At 54.1% G+C, this 21,707-nt stretch overlaps 1 long non-coding RNA gene across 1 annotated transcript in view; it reads right to left on the bottom strand.

The window, feature by feature from the left end:
• Window positions 1–16,679, bottom strand: part of LOC146029196 (uncharacterized) — a 37,546-nt gene extending 20,867 nt beyond the window's left edge. The window contains exons 1-4 of the long non-coding RNA XR_014455323.1: window positions 16,561–16,679; window positions 13,258–13,424; window positions 12,020–12,152; window positions 10,168–10,297 (exon numbers count right to left, since the gene is read on the bottom strand). This is a non-coding gene — a long non-coding RNA (uncharacterized LOC146029196). The remainder of the gene's footprint in view (window positions 1–10,167; window positions 10,298–12,019; window positions 12,153–13,257; window positions 13,425–16,560) is intronic.
• Between the last annotated feature and the right edge of the window lie 5,028 nt (window positions 16,680–21,707).

A 21,707-nucleotide genomic window follows, 5' to 3' on the forward strand; every position in this document is an offset into this window, starting at 1 on the left:
GATGTAGGTGGCGGTGCCGGTTCCAGCCTGTGAGTTTACCAATCCCAGCTTCTGCAGCGCCGTGTACGTGATTGTTACGTGATCTGCTCACTAGATGGGATATTGTGCACCGCTTGTCTGTTGATTCTGTATGTATGTGAACATTTGAATAAATTCTGTGTTATTACCTTTGATGTCAGATCCTACTTAAAGAAACTGCTATGGGAACGTGTGGTAGAAAGTTAAAGTAAGTTTCAACTATCTATTTGGCACCCTGTTGAAAACCATATTGGTGGTATAATATTAAAGATACCTTTCAGTCTATTCGAGATAGAAATCTGAAGTAAGTGTTGGTCCATGTGGGGAGAGTATTATACTTACCTGTTAAAGAAACTGCTACAGTATGTGAATGCAAGATAGGATTTGAAAGTAAGTGAGGTTTCATTAGCTCACTGATCATAGCACCTGTCTCCTGATCTCCTGCTCACAAGCAAGTTTCACCTCATGCGCTGGTTATCCCTTTCTTGTTTTGCCTATGAACTATTTCATACCTGGAGAATTGATGGTCTCCGTGGGATAATTCCAGCTGCTGCCAATTAGCGCCCTGCTTTGTTTATAAAAGATATATAGGTATTTCAATGTGAACCTTACCCATGTGGATCTAATGACCCTGTCGATCTTACCCATGTCGACCTAATGACCCTGTCAACCTAAAGTCATGTCGACCTTAACCCATGTCGACCGAAATGCATGTGGACCTAATTGTGTTGACCTAATGCTTGTCAACCATAGTGCTGTGACCTAATGATCCATACCCAAACTGACTTGGTTTATGGAAAATATTTATAACTTAAAGTGAAGCCTTGAAAGTTAAAGTATCATTTCTTACAGTGTTATGAGTAGGTTATGCTAAAGATTATGAGATCTAAAAGTGTTTTTAAATGCTAGCATGCTTCGTTGATGATATACTTAATAATCTAATTGGGAATGCAGCATAGACGACGCTCTACTAAGCTGTACTTTAATAATAACCCACCACTAAATCAATCATTTCAACAGTGCTTCAGATACCCAAAGGCAGCGATGTAGGGTGAGAGTAATGTCAGAATGTATAGCAAGAGCGGATGTCCAGAAATGAGGCCGTACACATATTCTATGCAAATTTGCTTGATTTTACACTTCTGATTACTCGCACCTGAAAAGGAGAGGTCATGGAAAGGAAGGGTTGAACAATATATTAAATACAGATTACAGGACAGCACAGAGAGACATAGCCACCAGTCTACACCATATTATATGCAAGTGTTTAACTCTTTGAGTGCCAAGATCTCTGTGAGAGATGTTCAAAATATCTGCCACAGTCGCTAACGTTTGTTATATAAATTAAATGAGATATTTTATGCAAAAAAAGGTTATATTTCCTATACAAAGTAAACATTACAGGTCATTATGATGATTAAAAAAGTTCATACGGGTATATAAAAAAAAAAAAAAAGAATGATGTAATGTTAAATGGTGGTGCCCCAAAGCGGTTATTACTATTGGCCAATACTATGCCAAGAACCTCATATATTATATATAAAAATGTAAATGGTGTATGGTGCACCTTCTATTCTGTTCCTATGTTGTAATACTAAGTCTCAGTTAGGTAGCACATCCCATTATTAGTAGCTAAGGTGTGCAGTCCAGGCCCCCTTCTCCTGAATATATTCAATATTATGGGGATTATTCTGGTTAATTTGCAAGGCTGCAAGTCCACCAAACCCCACCCGGTGAATGCAACATACTGTAGGGAGTGGGCACCCTATTCTGCTACTGACCCCATTGTAGTAATATGCGGGAATAGGTTCCCCTTGTCCCTGCTATGGGTTACATGCATGTTCTCTGTATGCAGCATGTGTGTTCTGTGTACTGTATGTTCTGTGTGGGACTCATGTTGTTGTGTGGCTCTGGGTTACATGGTTTTTGGCAGATGTGTTCTATGCTATCTGTATTGCTTGGTAGTCACTAAAGTGCTCTGTATATTGAAGCCACTAAATACTAGGCATTGTATGCTGGTGACAAAATGCTCTCTGTATTGTCTGGTGGTCCAAAATTGGTTTCTGTATTTTTTGGTGATCCTTTCAATGCTCTCGTTATTGTCTTGTGATCACAAACAAATTGTGTCTCCATCACTTTGTGTTACATAGTAATGCAGACCTTAATAACATTTTCTGCACATGCTTGCCCTATCTACCTACCATCAGAACTCATCCGAATACTAGCTTAAGTGCTTTACTTAAACAAAAAGTAACCCAAATTGAATTTTTATTGAAGAAACTACTCCGGCGCTCATGTAACTGAAACAACATCCTAAGCATTTTTATATCCACATATGATTAGATATAATTATGAATAGTTTGCTTCTCATAAATACAGGATGTCATCAAACCAATGACAAAATGGATCCTTGTACCATGAGTGATGTCCACAGTAAATGTACAAAGGTGGCACAAAAAGTAAGGTAACAAGACCTCTCGTGTGTAATGTTCTCTATTTTATGTTAACATCTCACCAGAGCAGGTAGACCACTGCTTCCCCTAGCGGCCATCAGACTGCGCCTTATATCAGTCATGCTGTCCCAACATTAGCTGTAAAGGCCCACACACATTGGGTGACTTTGAGCTGAAAGTCGCTTAAAACAGATGTGGTATAGCGCACCGACAGTCGGGATCCCGACAGTCATTAGTCCGATGTTGGGATCCCAACTGCCCGGACTCAGACAGCGGGGGGAGCGCAACGAAGCCCCTTGCATGCTCGCTGCACTCGCCACACTGTGGGCACAGTGTGCTTGCTATGCTTGGCACCTACTCTATTCTTCCTCTTTTGGGGTCGTGGACCCCCACAAGGGAAAATAGCCGGTGGCCATCTCAATCCCGAGTGTCGAGGTTCGAACAGTCGGGATTCCGACATCACTGTAATGATTGTCGGAATCCCGACTGTCTGTCAGCCACCCGGCACCCGCTCAAAACAGCAAGTTTGAGCTGCTTTCAGCTCAAAGCTACCCAGTGTGTATAGCCCGTATGGTACAATCCTGGAATCTCCGCCTGAACAGGTGGCAATTGCTTCTTAGGTGGAATAGGGTTGCTATTTCTGTGAGTGAAGGCAAGAACCTAAGCATTACGCTGCCAAAATGCAGCTTTTTCTGAAATGCATAGGTTCTTGCCTTCATTCACAGAAATAGCCACCCTATTCCACCTAAGAAGCAATTGCCACTTGTTCCAGGGGAGGTTCCACTATTGTACCATCATCCGGATAAAGCACCAACTTTTCTTCCTTCCACCGCGGCAAACATATGGTTGGGAGGCACAGCACCTCCCTAAGGACCCGGAGACAATTTTCCAAATACCAGGAAGAAAACTTCTCCGCCTTACTCACTGGACAACAATCCTTCATCAAAACAAATTGGACTTCCCCAGTACTGGCGGATACACAAAGGATGACTATTTGTACGCTCATGTCATTATACTAAGCGCACGCAATTTTATGAATTCATTTTTTATTTCCCTCTCACAACAAGTGTTTGTTCTAAGTATTTTTTATTGTATTCAGTGTTTATTCTGATGTCATTTACTAATGAAATGCTATTTTTAATTGACATGTTTCCAATGTATATCTAGCGCAGTTTACCCTTCCTGACCTTTTTCTTGTTTACGACTGGGAGTGACTACCCATTTATTTTAACTGCTGCTTGGCTAAAAGCACACTCATTTCAAAGCGTCTTCCCTTCGACATCTTGATATCTACATTGGCCACTCAGTGTGTATGCACTGAGCGGCTTTCCCCCCAGTGATGACAGCGGTCATCACTGTCCATACATGTTGGGCATAATCACCCAGTGTGTATGGACCTTTAGATGGTTTATGGCTGTACACCATACTCCTTGACAAGTTGTCTTTCTCATTCCTATGAGACTCTTAATTGCATGTTAGTACAATGAAATGACACTGGTGTCAACAAATCGGTCCTGATGTGTCTAACAAATCTTCAGTGTCACAGAAAAATATCAGGACGAGGTTAAAATGTCTAACTTTAAATTTCATATATTTTTAATAGAAATGGCCTAACAAGGTAAAAAGTTAAATATTTAAATAAAATATAAAAGCAGTTTTCAGACTGCTCAATAAAGAGCTGGATTTGCCCGTGATGTGAGAGTAGGGAGGGGATATAAAGATTACATTGTTGTCCGCAGAAATTGAGAACAGATGGGTGAACAATTACAATTTCAATCTGAAAGAATGGACATGTTCACACATGGAAATGCCACAGGGCTTCATTAAAAAAGAAATATTCCTAGTCAGCCAATTAATCCCTACATTACCAGTGAAGCTGCAAATATGATATTAAAAATGATTATTTCTAGGCTGCAATAAGACTTAACCCTTGCATGTAGAAATGTAAAATTGGCCATTTTGTTTCATTGTCTACATTCCCTTCAAAGGTAAATAAGAAGTTTTACCAGTGTAGAAGTGTAGCCTCCAGAGTTGTGTTGTTAGCTAATCTTCTGGGGAAGTACTAGCTCATTTTAAAAAAATGGTCAAAATTTTCATGTGTTGACCTCTGTATGTGGAGGCCTGTTACCCATGTCAACTAATGCATGTTGACCAATAGTGATCGACTTATTGACTGTCGACATAATGCATGTCAACTAAGTGGCAGTTTAAAACCAGGTGAAAGCCAGCCACAGAACCTGTGTAATTAATATGTGTCCCGGATTAAAGGAATGAGTTGGTCACCTTAATGTCAACTCAACTTGGATGCAAGAAAAATTTGTAGGGTTTTTTTTAACCCCTGATGAAGTCTCTGTGAGATGAGTTCTGTTTTATATGATTATCCACAAAACAACTGTTAAAGACTATGAACATTTTTCCAGTCTCAGGGCCAGATGCACTAAGCTTCAAAAGTGATAAAATGGAGAGTGATAAACAACCAACCAATCATCTCCTGCCTGTCATTTTTCAAACACTGTCTGTGACATGGCAGGTAGGAGCTGATTGGCTGTCTGTTTATCACTCTCCATTTTATCACTTTTGAAGCTTAGTGCATCTGGCCCTCAATGTGTTTTTTGGATACATTTTTATTGTAATAAACATTGTTGATATGCCATGATATAGGTTCCTACTAGTAGGAAACTCAGTGTTATTAGCAACCAGTCATATTATTAATGCCCCTTTCAGACCGCACTTATTACCCAGTATTTTGCCATTTTTTTACCATTTCAAAACAGTAATCTGTGCGTTCTGAAAGGTCTAGAGTGAATTTACCATTTTAATATAACTGGTATTTTAAAACGGTAAAAAAGCAGGGTCCTCCCCGTTTCAGACCCGTTTTTTTCAGTCTGAACGGGTCTGACATGGTACCAAGGCAGCAGTGAGTACTATTGGTCCCGCTCCATGCATATTTAACGAGCGGGACCCGCTCATTACATATGCGCATAGCGGGATAAGTGCCCCCATTTTCAAGGACCGACGTCCAGGAGTGCTGGTCCCTGCTGTGGATATATATATATATATATATATATATATATATGGACATTGTAGGGGCTCTGCACACACTAAATTAACTGATAATAGTGGAGATTTGGTTCATGAATTGATCAATGCATTTAAGCCTGCAGCCCCCTTCACGGGACCCCAGTTTTCTGCAGGTCCTAACACTATCGCTAAAAATGGCTACAATACACATAGCTATCACATCAATGTTTGATTCCAGGCATGCTATCTGGTCTGAAGCTCACAGCACACTTTGCTTTTATAGGTGAGCAGCTACCAACACACCTGTCACTAATCATCAGCCATAGGGCACCCCAAAACTAGGAAAGGTGAGTGCCGATGTTAAGTGTATATATTATATATATATATATATATATATGTGTATATTTCTCTAAAAAGACAATCAAGAGCGCTTTGTAACACTCGGGTCTGAGGTTACAGAGATTTACCTTTCAGGAACGTCTTCAGTGGCAACTCAGATTTCTTCACAAAGAGGCAGAAATTAAACAGGTGATAGTGAAATAAAAGGGTTTTATTACAATTTCAGCTTCTTCAAGCAACAATTGCAATTGACACCATTTACTTAGAATACAGGTGCTGAAATCTGCACTAGTTAGTCTCTTTAAAGAAGAACTTGGACAGTTAAACAGTCTCTTTGTCATTAAGGCTCTGAATCCTTGCTTTGCAGCCACAATCTCAAGTATATATATATATATTTATATAAAGCTCTGGATCCCCTGTACTGAGCCCAGTGACAGGGGAAGGAAACGGCACTCACGGATTTGAAAAAAGGTATTTATGGTAACGTGAACAATTTACAGCATTATCAACGTTTCAAGGCAGGTTGCCTTTTCGTCAGGATGCGCTGTGTAAAAAGTGCCAAAGGTGCGGTGAACCTCACCGCACCTTTGGCACTTTTTACACAGCGCATCCTGACGAAAAGGCAACCTGCCTTGAAACGTTGATAATGCTGTAAATTGTTCACGTTACCATAAATACCTTTTTTCAAATCCGTGAGTGCCGTTTCCTTCCCCTGTCACTGGGCTCAGTACAGGGGATCCAGAGCTTTGTACCCATGAACTTAAGGGCACCGCGGTACTTGTGAACTATCGTCCGGAGTGCCGAACATATCAGGATACTATATATATATTTATATATATATATATATATATATATATATATATATATATATATATATATATATATATATATATATATATATATATATATATATATATATATATATATATATATATATATATATATTACATTGACAAAAAACCTTACGGTTTCACATGTCCCATTAAGGCTTCTTAAACATGATCTGGCATTTCTGAAACCTGTTGTAACTCTTCCACTCAAACGCCAAAAAGCAATGAAATTACGATCATTAAGGCTGACGCCTTAATGGACGTGTTCCTTGCGCAATAGATATGGTACGCCATCACAGCCTGTGGGTAAGTGCAGATTCAGCACTCTCACAGAGGCCCTTATTCTGATCTGTGCGGAAATTCCCGCATTCTTACGGAGCGGTCCGCACGCCACGGTGTTTTGCCGCATGCGGCCATCGTCCGTAGAAACGCCCACGTGTCCTCCGCATTCGGACGGACTCACTCTTTAAGAACAGGGCGTGTTTACGGACGACATACAAAGCATGCGTGCGCGGGAGAAACACTCCGATTCGGCACGGTATTACAGAGTATTACAGTGTATGCTCGGGAATACCGCATCCGAACGGGAGCCAAGCGGTGCTACCGCACGTAAGCGGCGTATTTACGCCAAACAACCCACAATTATTATTTATTTTGCGGCATTCCTGCCATGTTGTTTATTGTTTGTATGTATTATTTTATGGTCATTGCATCACACTGGCATTGACTGTGACATGAATATAAATAAATGTGTTTACTTTACCCAAAATGTGTGGTTTCATGAGTACATGTCAAATACACATGTGTATTGCTAGTATTAATATTCTGTCATGTCCATTGTTAGCAGTTTGAAAGTGTCTGACAAGTACAGCATATGTGGGTGTTTAGTACGGGTTCCTTGAAGCAGCAATGGTTTCAATTAAAGCACTGACAAGCGTCCTATTAGTGAGTAATGAGTAAAGGAGTCGATTCTATTGGGTTCAGGTGTTAATGGTTGTAGTCATTAGGCGTACGTTCGCCTACCGCATGAACGAGTGGTGTCCGCAAAGCAATAGTACACTTGTGGACACCGCACATTTCTGCCCTTTTTGATCGCGTGCATTCGGAGTGGTTTCCGAATGTACGCCCCCCAACATAAGTGTACTCCCCCGTGTCCGCCCATGTTTCCGCCCCGTTTTGCCCACTTTGAAACTACGCCCATGTGTCATTCCGCATGACGCCCATAATACGCCCCTATTTCCCGACTGATAGCGGTGAACAGTTTTGGACGGGATTTGGCCGAACTGGTACCGAGTCAAGGCGTGGCACATGCGCGTAGCGTTCTCCACGCATGCGCAGACGCCATAAAGACGCGATCCGTAAGTACGCGGTAAAGTCCGCGTCAATCAGAATAAGGGCCAGAGTGAGATTGCTGTCACTCACACAATGGTGGAGCTGCTAATTCACAGATTTGTGTGCTCATTGGAATACACACATGCAGTCTATGCAACTGAAGGTCTGAGCAGTGTGGCACACTCACCCTAATAAGTACCTGCAATCATATAAAATTGTCTATACCTCTGAGCTACTATAGTGTTCATTCTAGCACCCACATCTTTAAAAACCCATGTAGTTCCTCTTCCCTGCCTGGGGTGTAGCTGTCTGCTATAGTAATTTTAGCACAGTGTGGTCTGTATATCCGCACTGCAGACCAGATCTGTGCTAGAAACACTACAGAAGACAGCAACACCCCAGACAGGGAAGAGGAACTGCATGGGTTTTCAAAGATGGCGGGTTCTAGAATAAACACTATTACTAGAACTATCCCACTGAGGGTCCAACATCTTTCACACTCACTACATCTATCCATTTCATTTAGTATTCACATGCAGTTACCAGAAACATCTTTCATAATTGCAAAAACTATAATACTCCCAACTACTATGCATCTACACTTTCTTCTCCTAAACGCCTTCATGCTGCTCTGTCTTCCCCAATCCCTACTGCTGTGTGTACTCCCTCATCCGCACCAATGTGTCTTTTCCTATGTGCTCTGTCCTGTCTTTCCACACAGATGCTACTGTTTCCTTCTATCTGTGCCACTGGCTTCCCCTCTATTAGTGATAATCTGTCAATCTCTCCATCCATGCTGCTCTGCCCGCCTCATCCATGCCACAGTTTCCTTCCATCTGTACTGCTGTCTCCCCCTCCATCCATGCTGCTCTGATCGCCTCATCCATGACACAGTTTCATTCCATCTGTACTGCTGTCTCCCCTCTCCATCTGTAATGCTCTGTTTTACCTTTATCCCCTTTGCTCTGAACCCCCTCCCCCATCAGTGCTGTCTTTCCTCCAACTGCTCCTGTTTCCCACCCAATCGCATCACTCTGTCTTACCTTCCCCAATCTGTGCCACTGTTTTCCACCCATCTGCTTCGTTAGTCCCCCATCAGTGCTGCTTAGCCTTCCTACCATCTACGCATTTCTATTCCTCCCCATCCGCACCACACTGCCTCCTACCCCAATCAACACCACTTTTACCTAATCCTCTCAGCTCTGTTTACTGCTCAGACCTTCAGTTGCATAGACTGCATGTGTGTATTCCAATGAGCACACAAATCTGTGAATTAGCAGCTCCACCATTGTGTGAGTGACAGCAATCTCACTCTGTGAGAGTGCTGAATCTGCACTTACCCACAGGCTGTGATGGCGTACCATATCTATTGCGCAAGGAACACGTCCATTAAGGCGTCAGCCTTAATGATCGTAATTTCATTGCTTTTTGGCGTTTGAGTGGAAGAGTTACAACAGGTTTCAGAAATGCCAGATCATGTTTAAGAAGCCTTAATGGGACATGTGAAACCGTAAGGTTTTTTGTCAATGTAATTTCATAGCTTTTTTCAATTTATTTTTTATTTATTTTAAATTTTAAATTTCAGTGTAAGAATAAAATTAGATTTTTTAAATGTTTAATGATAACACACCCCTGGGACAGCGTACACGCGAGGAGTGGGGCACTGGGGGGGCAGCATACACACGGGGGCACTGTACACACGAAAGCACTGGGGGGAGGCAGCGTACACACGGGGTCACTGGGGGGACAGCGCGCACATGGGGGCACTGGGGGGGACAGCGCGCACACGGGGGCACTGGGGGGGACAGCGCGCACACGGGGGCACTGGGGGGGGGCAGCGTACACACGGGGACACTGGGGGGGGCAGCGTACACACGGGGGTACTGGGGGGGCAGCGTACACACGGGGGCACTGCGGGGGGGCAGCGTACACACGGGGGCACTGCGGGGGGGCAGCGTACACACGGGGGGCACTGGGAAGGGGACAGCGTACACACGGGGGCACTGGGAAGGGGACAGCGTACACACGGGGGCACTGGGAAGGGGACAGCGTACACACGGGGGCACTGGGAAGGGACAGAGCACACACGGTTGTACTGGGGGGGACAGAGCACACACGGGGACAGTGGGGTGGGGGACAGGGTACACACAGGGACAGTGGGGGGACGGATTTACCTGGATGCAGCTGCTCCTCTGGCCCGGGTGTCTTCTTTCTGCCTTCTCGGTGGCGGAGGCAACTCAAAGAAGCTGGTCCGCAGGCTGTGGAAGCTCCTCAGTCCTGGCGGTGGCATGGGGAGGTCAGCGTCTGGGCAGGAAATATAATAAATAATAATATTAAAGGGCTCAGTGTACACACGGAGGGGGGCACCGCATACACACGGAGGGGCACAGCATACACACGGAGGGGGGGCACAGCGTACACACGGAGGGGGGGCACAGCGTACACACGGAGGGGGGGGGCACAGCGTACACACGGAGGGAGGGCACAGCGTACACACGGAGGGGGGGCACAGTATACACACGGAGGGGGGGCACAGCATACACACGGAGGGGGGGCACAGCATACACACGGAGAGGGGGGCACAGCGTACACACGGAGAGGGGGGCACAGCGTACACGGAGAGGGGGGCAGCGTACACACGGAGGGGGGGCAGCGCACACACGGAGGGGGGGCAGCGCACACACGGAGGGGGGGCAGCGCACACACGGAGGGGGGGCAGCGCACACACGGAGGGGGGGCAGCGTACATACAGGGGCACTGGGGGGGACAGCATACATACGGAGGCACTGGGGGGGACAGCATACACATGGAGGCACTGGGGGGGCAGCATACACACGGGGGCACTGTACCCACGGAAGCACTGGGGGGAGGCAGCATACACACGGGGGCACTGGGGGGGGGACAGCGCACACACGGGGGCACTGGGGAGGACAGCGTACACACGGGGGCACTGGGGAGGACAGCGTACACACGGGGGCACTGGGGAGGCAGCGTACACACGGGGGCACTGGGGGGGCAGCGTTCACACGGGGGCACTGGGGGGGCAGCGTACACACGGGGGCACTGTGAAGGGGACAGCGTACACAGGGGGGCACTGTGAAGGGGACAGCGTACACACGGGGGCACTGGGAAGGGACAGAGCACACACGGGTGTACTGAGGGGGAACAGAGCACACACGGGGACACTGGGGGGGGGACAGCGTACACACGGGGGCACTGGGGACGGGGGACAGCGTACACACGGGCGCTCTGGGAAGGGGACAGCGTACACATGGGGGCTCTGGGAAGGGGACAGCGTACACATGGGGGCTCTGGGAAGGGGACAGCGTACACATGGGGGCTCTGGGAAGGGGACAGCGTACACATGGGGGCACTGGGTACACACGGGGACAGTGGGGTGGGGGACAGGGTACACACAGGGACAGTGGGGGGACGGATTTTCCTGGATGCAGCTGCTCCTCTGATGGCCCGGGTGTCTTCTTTCTGCCTTCTCGGTGGCGGAGGCGTGGAGCACTGGGGGGGCAGCATACACACGGGGGCACTGTACACACGAAAGCACTGGGGGGAGGCAGCGTACACACGGGGTCACTGGGGGGACAGCGCGCACATGGGGGCACTGGGGGGGACAGCGCGCACACGGGGGCACTGGGGGGGACAGCGCGCACACGGGGGCACTGGGGGGGCAGCGTACACACGGGGGCACTGGGGGGGGCAGCGTACACACGGGGGTACTGGGGGGGCAGCGTACATACGGGGGCACTGCGGGGGGGCAGCGTACACACGGGGGCACTGCGGGGGGGGGGGGGCAGCGTACACACGAGGGCACTGGGGGGGGCAGCGTACACACGGGGGGCACTGGGAAGGGGACAGCGTACACACGGGGGCACTGGGAAGGGGACAGCGTACACACGGGGGCACTGGGAAGGGACAGAGCACACACGGTTGTACTGGGGGGGACAGAGCACACACGGGGACAGTGGGGTGGGGGACAGGGTACACACAGTGACAGTGGGGGGACGGATTTACCTGGATGCAGCTGCTCCTCTGATGGCCCGGGTGTCTTCTTTCTGCCTTCTCGGTGGCGGAGGCAACTCAAAGAAGCTGGTCCGCAGGCTGTGGAAGCTCCTCAGTCCTGGCGGTGGAATGGGGAGGTCAGCGTCTGGGCAGGAAATATAATAAATAATAATATTAAAGGGCTCAGTGTACACACGGAGGGGGGCACAGCGTACACACGGAGGGGGGACACAGCGTACACACGGAGGAGGGCACAGCGTACACACGGAGGGGGGGGCACAGCGTACACACGGAGGGGGGGGCACAGCGTACACACGGGGGGGGGGGGGGCACAGCGTACACACGGAGGGGGGGGCACAGCGTACACACGGAGGGGGGGGCACAGCGTACACACGGAGGGGGGGCACAGCGTACACACGGAGGGGGGGCACAGCGTACACACGGAGGGGGGGCACAGCGTACACACGGAGGGGGGGCACAGCGTACACACGGAGGGGGGGCACAGCATACACACGGAGAGGGGGGCACAGCGTACACACAGAGAGGGGGGCACAGCGTACACGGAGGAGGGGCAGCGTACACACGGAGGGGGGGCAGCGCACACACGGAGGGGGGGCAGCGCACACACGGAGGGGGGGCAGCGCACACACGGAGGGGGGGCAGCGTACATACAGGGGCACTGGGGGGACAGCATACATACGGAGGCACTGGGGGAGACAGCATACACATGGAGGCACTGGGGGGGGCAGCATACACAGGGGGGCACTGTACCCACGGAAGCACTGGGGGGAGGCAGCATACACACGGGGGCACTGGGGGGGGACAGCGCACACACGGGGGCACTGGGGAGGACAGCGTACACACGGGGGCACTGGGGGGGAGCGTACACATGGGGGCACTGGGGGGGGCAGCGTACACACGGGGGCACTGTGAAGGGGACAGTGTACACAGGGGGGCACTGTGAAGGGGACAGTGTACACAGGGGGGCACTGTGAAGGGGACAGCATACACACGGGGGCACTGGGAAGGGACAGAGCACACACGGGTGTACTTAGGGGGGAAAGAGCACACACGGGGACACTGGGGGGGGGACAGCGTACACACGGGGGCACTGGGGACGGGGGACAGCGTACACATGGGGGCTCTGGGAAGGGGACAGCGTACACATGGGGGCTCTGGGAAGGGGACAGCGTACACATGGGGGCACTGGGTACACACGGGGACAGTGGGGTGGGGGACAGGGTACACACAGGGACAGTGGGGGGACGGATTTTCCTGGATGCAGCTGCTCCTCTGATGGCCCGGGTGTCTTCTTTCTGCCTTCTCGGTGGCGGAGGCAACTCAAGGAAGCGCCTGAATCTGGTCCGCAGGCTGTGGAAGCTCCTCAGTCCTGGCGGTGGCATGGGGAGGTCAGCGTCTGGGCAGGAAATATAATAAATAATAATATTAAAGGGCTCAGTGTACACACGGAGGGGGGCACAGCGTACACACGGGGGGCACAGCGTACACACGGAGGGGGGGGCACAGCGTACACACGGAGAGGGGGGCACAGCGTACACACGGAGAGGGGGGCACAGCGTACACACGGAGAGGGGGGCACAGCGTACACACGGAGAGGGGGGCACAGCGTACACACGGAGAGGGGGGCACAGCGTACACACGGAGAGGGGGGCACAGCGTACACACGGAGAGGGGGGCACAGCGTACACACGGAGAGGGGGGCACAGCGTACACACGGAGAGGGGGGCACAGCGTACACGGAGGGGTGGTAGCGCACACACGGGGGGCACTGTACACACGGGGGCACTGGGGGGGAGGACAGTGTATATACAGGGGCACTGGGGGGACAGCATACATACGAGGGCACTGGGGGGGGGGGCAGCATACACATGGAGGCACTGGGGGGGACAGCATACACACGGGGGCACTGTACCCTCGAAAGCACTGGGGGGAGGCAGCATACACACGGGGCACTAGGGGGGACAGCGCACACACGGGGGCACTGGGGAGGACAGCGTACACACGGCGGCAGCGTACACACGGGGGCACTGGGGGGGGGGCAACGTACACACGGGGGCACTGGGGGGGCAGCGTACACACGGGGGCACTGTACACACGGGGGCACTGGGGGGGCAGCGTACACACGGGGGCACTGGGGGGGCAGCGTACACACGGGGGCACTGGGGGGGGGCAGCGTACACACGGGGGCACTGGGGGGGGGCAGCGTACACACGGGGGCACTGGGGGGGGGCAGCGTACACACGGGGGGCACTGGGGGGCAGCGTACACACGGGGGCACTGGGGGGGCAGCGTACACACGGGGGCACTGGGGGGGGCAGCGTACACACGGGGGCACTGGGGGGTTGCAGCGTACACACGGGGGCACTGGGGGGGCAGCGTACACACGGGGGGCACTGGGGGGGGCAGCGTACACACGGGGGCACTGGGGGGGGTAGCGTACACACGGGGGGCACTGGGGGGGACAGCGTACACACGGGGGGCACTGGGAAGGGGACAGCGTACACACGGGGGCACTGGGAAGGGGACAGCGTACACACGGGGGCACTGGGAAGGGACAGAGCACACACGGGGGCACTGGGAAGGGACAGAGCACACTCGGGTGTACTGGGAAGGGACAGAGCACACACGGGTGTACTGGGGGGGGGCAGCGCACACACGGGGCACTGGGAAGGGGACAGCGTACACACGGGGGCACTGGGAAGGGGACAGCGTACACACGGGGGCACTGGGAAGGGGACAGCGTACACACGGGGGCACTGGGAAGGGGACAGCGTACAAACGGGGGCACTGGGAAGGGGACAGCGTACACACGGGGGCACTGGGAAGGGGACAGCGTACACACGGGGGCACTGGGAAGGGGACAGCGTACACACGGGGGCACTGGGAAGGGGACAGCGTACACACGGGGGCACTGGGAAGGGGACAGCGTACACACGGGGGCACTGGGAAGGGGACAACGTACACACGGGGGCACTGGGAAGGGGACAGCGTACACACGGGGGCACTGGGAAGGGGACAGCGTACACACGCGGGCACTGGGAAGGGGACAGCGTACACACGGGGCACTGGGAAGGGGACAGCGTACACACGGGGGCACTGGGAAGGGGACAGCGTACACACGGGGGCACTGGGAAGGGGACAGCGTACACACGGGGGCACTGGGAAGGGGACAGCGTACACACGGGGGCACTGGGAAGGGGACAGCGTACACACGGGGGCACTGGGAAGGGGACAGCGTACACACGGGGGCACTGGGAAGGGGACAGCATACACACGGGGGCTCTGGGAAGGGGACAGCGTACACACGGGGGCTCTGGGAAGGGACAGCGTACACATGGGGGCTCTGGGAAGGGGACAGCGTACACATGGGGGCTCTGGGAAGAGGACAGCATACACATGGGGGCTCTGAGAAGGGGACAGCATACACATGGGGGCTCTGGGAAGGGGACAGCGTACACACGGAGGGGGGCACAGCGTACACACGGAGAGGGGGGCACAGCGTACACACGGAGAGGGGGGCACAGCGTACACACGGAGGGGGGGGCAGCGCACACACGGCGGGGGGCACAGCGTACACACGGCGGGGGGGCACAGCGTACACACGGAGAGGGGGCACAGCGTACACACGGAGAGGGGGCACAGCGTACACACGGAGAGGGGGCACAGCGTACACACGGAGAGGGGGGCACAGCGTACACACGGAGGAAGGGGCACAGCGTACACACGGAGGAAGGGGCACAGCGTACACACGGAGGAGGGGGGCAGCGGGCACACACGGAGGAGGGGGGCAACGCGCACACGGAGGAGGGGGGCAACGCGCACACGGAGGAGGGGGCAGCGCACACACGGAGGAGGGGGGCAGCGCACACACGGAGGAGGGGGGCAGCGCACACACGGAGGAGGGGGGCAGCGCACACACGGAGGAGGGGGGCAGCGCACACACGGAGGAGGGGGGCAGCGCACACACGGGGGCACTGTACACACGGGGGCACTGGGGGGGGACAGCGTACACACGGGGGCACTGGGGGGACAGCGTACACACGGGGGCACTGGGGGGGACAGCGTACACACGGGGGCACTGGGAAGGGGACAGCGTATACACGGGGGCACTGGGAAGGGACAGAGCACACACGGGGGCACTGGGAAGGGACAGAGCACACACGGGGGCACTGGGAAGGGACAGAGCACACTCTGGTGTTCTGGGAAGGGACAGAGCACACACGGGTGTACTGGGGGGGGGGACAGCGTACACACGGGGGCACTGGGAAGGGGACAGCGTACACACGGGGGCACTGGGAAGGGGACAGCGTACACACGGGGGCACTGGGAAGGGGACAGCGTACACACGGGGGCACTGGGAAGGGGACAGCGTACACACGGGGGCTCTGGGAAGGGGACAGCATACACACGGGGGCTCTGGGAAGGGGACAGCATACACACGGGGGCTCTGGGAAGGGGACAGCGTACACATGGGGGCACTGGGTACACACGGGGACAGGGTACACACAGGGACAGTGGGGGGACGGATTTACCTGGATGCAGCTGCTCCTCTGATGGCCCGGGTGTCTTCTTTCTGCCTTCTCGGTGGCGGAGGCAACTCAAGGAAGCGCCTGAATCTGGTCCGCAGGCTGTGGAAGCTCCTCAGTCCTGGTGGTGGAATGGGGAGGTCAGCGTCTGGGCAGAAATATAATAAATAATAAAATAAAAGGGCTCAGTGTACACACGGTGGGGGGCACAGCGTACACACGGGGGGGCACAGCATACACACGGAGGGGGGGGGCACAGCATACACACGGAGGGGGGGCACAGCATACACACGGAGGGGGGGCACAGCATACACGGAGGGGGGGCAGCGTACACGGAGGGGGGGCAGCGTACACACGGAGGGGGGGGCAGCGCACACACGGAGGGGGGGGCAGCGCACACACGGAGGGGGCGCAGCGTACACACGGAGGGGGGGCACAGCGTACACACGGAGAGGGGGCACAGCGTACACACGGAGGAAGGGGCACAGCGTACACACGGAGGAGGGGGGGCAGCGCGCACACACGGAGGAGGGGGGCAACGCGCACACGGAGGAGGGGGGCAGCGCTCACACGGAGGAGGGGGGCAGCGCTCACACGGAGGAGGGGGGCACTGGGGGGGGACAGCGTACACACGGGGGCACTGGGGGGGGACAGCGTACACACGGGGGCACTGGGAATGGGACAGCGTATACACGGGGGCACTGGGAAGGGACAGAGCACACACGGGGGCACTGGGAAGGGACAGAGCACACACGGGGGCACTGGGAAGGGACAGAGCACACACGGGGGCACTGGGAAGGGGACAGCGTACACACGGGGGCACTGGGAATGGGACAGCGTATACACGGGGGCACTGGGAAGGGACAGAGCACACACGGGTGTACTGGGGGGGGGACAGCGTACACACGGGGGCACTGGGAAGGGGACAGCGTACACACGGGGGCACTGGGAAGGGGACAGCGTACACACGGGGGCACTGGGAAGGGGACAGCGTACACACGGGGGCACTGGGAAGGGGACAGCGTACACACGGGGGCACTGGGAAGGGGACAGCGTACACACGGGGGCACTGGGAAGGGGACAGCGTACACACGGGGGCACTGGGAAGGGGACAGCGTACACACGGGGGCTCTGGGAAGGGGACAGCGTACACACGGGGGCTCTGGGAAGGGGACAGCGTACACACGGAGGGGGGCACAGCGTACACACGGAGAGGGGGGCACAGCGTACACACGGAGAGGGGGGCACAGCGTACACACGGAGAGGGGGGCACAGCGTACACACGGAGAGGGGGGCACAGCGTACACACGGAGAGGGGGGCACAGCGTACACACGGAGAGGGGGGCACAGCGTACACACGGATAGGGGGGCACAGCGTACACACGGAGAGGGGGGCACAGCGTACACACGGAGAGGGGGGCACAGCGTACACACGGAGAGGGGGGCACAGCGTACACACGGAGAGGTGGGCACAGCGTACACACGGAGAGGTGGGCACAGCGTACACACGGAGAGGTGGGCACAGCGTACACATGGAGAGGTGGGCACAGCGTACACACGGAGAGGTGGGCACAGCGTACACACGGAGAGGGGGGCACAGCGTACACACGGAGAGGGGGCACAGCTTACACACGGAGAGGGGGCACAGCGTACACACGGAGAGGGGGCACAGGGTACACACGGAGGAGGGGGGCAGCGCGCACACGGAGGAGGGGGGCAGCGCGCACACGGAGGAGGGGGCAGCGCGCACACGAAGGAGGGGGGCAGCGCGCACACGAAGGAGGGGGGCAGCGCGCACACGGAGTAGGGGGGCAGCGCGCACACGGAGGGGTGGCAGCGCACACACGGAGGGGTGGCAGCGCACACACGGGGGGCAGCATACACATGGAGGCACTGGGGGGGGACAGCATACACACGGGGGCACTATACCCTCGAAAGCACTGGGGGGAGGCAGCATATACACGGGGCACTGGGGGGGACAGCGCACACACGGGGGCACTGGGGAGGACAGCGTACACACGGGGGAACTGGGGGGGCAGCGTACACACGGGGGAACTGGGGGGGCAGCGTACACACGGGGGCACTGGGGGGGCAGCGTACACACGGGGGCACTGGGGGGGCAGCGTACACACGGGGGCACTGGGGGGGCAGCGTACACACGGGGGCACTGGGGGGGCAGCGTACACATGGGGCACTGGGGGGCAGCGTACACACGGGGGCACTGGGGGGGGCAGCGTACACACGGGGGCACTGGGGGGGGCAGCGTACACACGGGGGCACTGGGGGGGCAGCGTACACACGGGGGCACTGGGGGGGGGCAGCGTACACACGGGGGCACTGGGAAAGGGACAGCGTACACATGGGGGCACTGGGAAGGGGACAGCGTACACACGGGGGCACTGGGAAGGGACAGAGCACACACGGGTGTACTGGGGGGGACAGAGCACACACGGGGACAGTGGGGTGGGGGACAGGGTACACACAGGGACAGTGGGGGGACGGATTTACCTGGATGCAGCTGCTCCTCTGATGGCCCGGGTGTCTTCTTTCTGCCTTCTCGGTGGCGGAGGCAACTCAAGGAAGCGCCTGAATCTGGTCCGCAGGCTGTGGAAGCTCCTCAGTCCTGGCTGTGGCATGGGGAGGTCAGCGTCTGGGCAGGAAATATAATAAATAATAATATATAATGGCTCAGTGTACACACGGAGGGGGGCACAGCGTACACACTGAGGGGGGGCACAGCGTACAAACTGAGGGGGGGCACAGCGTACAAACTGAGGGGGGGGCACAGCGTACACACTGAGGGGGGGGCACAGCGTACACACTGAGGGGGGGCACAGCGTACACATGGAGGGGGGGCACAGCATACACACGGAGGGGGGGCACAGCATACACACGGAGGGGGGGCACAGCATACACACGGAGGGGGGGCACAGCATACACACGGAGAGGGGGGCACAGCGTACACACGGAGGGGGGGGCACAGCGTACACGGAGGGGGGGCAGCGTACATTCATATTACATTCATAATTCATATTACATAGCGTATAATTACCCATATTCACATTACACAGCACGCAGTGACCCATATTCATAGCACATACAGCATAATTACCCATATTCACATTACACAGCACGTAGTGACCCATTTTTATATTACACAGCACGTAGTGACCCATAGTCACATTACACAACACGTAGTGACCCATATTCGCATTACACAGCACGTAGTGACACATATTCACATTACACAGCACACAGTGACCCATATTCATATTACACAGCACGTAGTGACCCATTTTTATATTACACAGCATGTAGTGACCCATAGTCGCATTACACAGCACGTAGTGACACATATTCGCATTACATAGCGCGTAGTGACCATATTCACATTTCCCAGCATGTAGTGACCCATAGTCACATTACACAGCGATTAGTATCCTATATTCACATTACACAGAGGGTAGTGACCTATATTCACATTACATAGGACGTAGTGACCTATATTCACAGTACGCAGGACGTAGTGACCTGTATTCACAGTACGCAGGACATATTGACCTATATTCAAAGTACGCAGAACGTAGTGACCCATATTCACATTAAGCAGGACGTAGTGAACCATATTCACATTACAGAGCATGTAGTGACCCATAGTCACATTACACAGTGCGTAGTGACCCATATTCAAAGTACGCAGAACGTAGTGACCCATATTCACATTAAGCAGGACGTAGCGAACCATATTCACATTACAGACCCATACTCACATTGCACAGTGACCTATATTCACATTACACAGCGCATACTGATCCATATTCATATTACACAGGGGGTGGGCGTTCGGAGGGCGGCGTTCCACTCGCTAAGCAGCAAAAGAACACTGCTTAGCGAGTGATCCTGAATCAGGCCCCCCCTGTTCCTCTTACAAACTATGCTCTCACACACTGGTGCCTCCCCAGTCCATGCTTACATTACCTTCAGCCTGGAGCAGCATGCCACAGATCAGTAAGCAGGTGTTCAGCTACAGTAATCCCCAGGCAAAGCTACCCCATGCACAAGCAAAGGAGCATGATAGTTTTCAAAAGGGGGCGTGGCCATGGGGGGTCCGTGATTAGGCCACGCCCCTTTTGAAAACTATCAGTAGCCCAGGCTACTGCTAGCCGACCGGGGGAGGGGACAAGCGGGGAATCCTAAAGCCTGGTTTGACTTGCTTTTGACTAGTGAGGCAGAGCCGGTCTGAGGCTGAGTCAGCTCAGCAGCAGCATTGCAACAGCAGCCAGCCCGTCCGGCTCTGAGACTGGCAGCAGCATCACACTGCTGCTGACAGTCATAAGGAGGTGCCTGTGCACCCCCGTGTGCACGCCTATGGTGGGCATTAGGGGTACATTGTGAGCACTCACTTGCTGCCCCTGGGCTACCCTGCTCCATGGAGTCCTCTTCCAGGCTGCTATATCTGCTGCTTCTGCATGTGACGTTCAGCTGGCACAGAGACCATCTGAACTCACTCACCAGCGCTCAGCAACTGCACTCATGTCGGGCAGCTGTCAGCCGACTCCCCTGTAGCAGCGCCACAATTGTTTGTTTCTCCCTCTGTCCCTGCTGGCTGCAGCCTGAGCCACAACTTCCTCTATGGGGGAGAGAAGCCACAGCCAGTGCCCTGATCATCCCCGCTGCCCGCCGCCCGCCGTGCACTGCACAGCTAACATACAACACACACCTGCAGGGTGGTAAAGTAACCCGGACAGCGCCCGCATATAACGCCTGCTGGACGGCAGGACAGTCACCCAGCAGCCCAGCACCAGGAGCACTTCCCCACAAAAAGCACTTTCATATTTGAATTTCCCGGCAGTGCTGGCAGTGCAGTGAATAAATTAGCTGACGTCACTCAGCTTACACCCACCTCCGGAACAGCACGGACCTTATTAAACTCTGTCATTAGAACAGTGTCAGTGAAAATAATCACACAGCGCCCCCCACCCCTCCATCCTCACCCCCATGTATAACATAAACACCACTAATTACACTTACACAAAAGAATTTCAGTTTGCGAGCAGGAGTCGGCCATCTTGATACACTCAAGTGAAGCCTCTCTGTGTACTCCCCCTCCTGGTGGCTTCTACGGCTGCGCAACAAGTTGAAACCTCCTATCT

The sequence above is a fragment of the Crinia signifera genome, chromosome 1 (genome assembly GCF_055691185.1).
Source record: "Crinia signifera chromosome 1, ASM5569118v1, whole genome shotgun sequence".
Taxonomy (NCBI): Eukaryota; Metazoa; Chordata; class Amphibia; order Anura; family Myobatrachidae; genus Crinia; species Crinia signifera.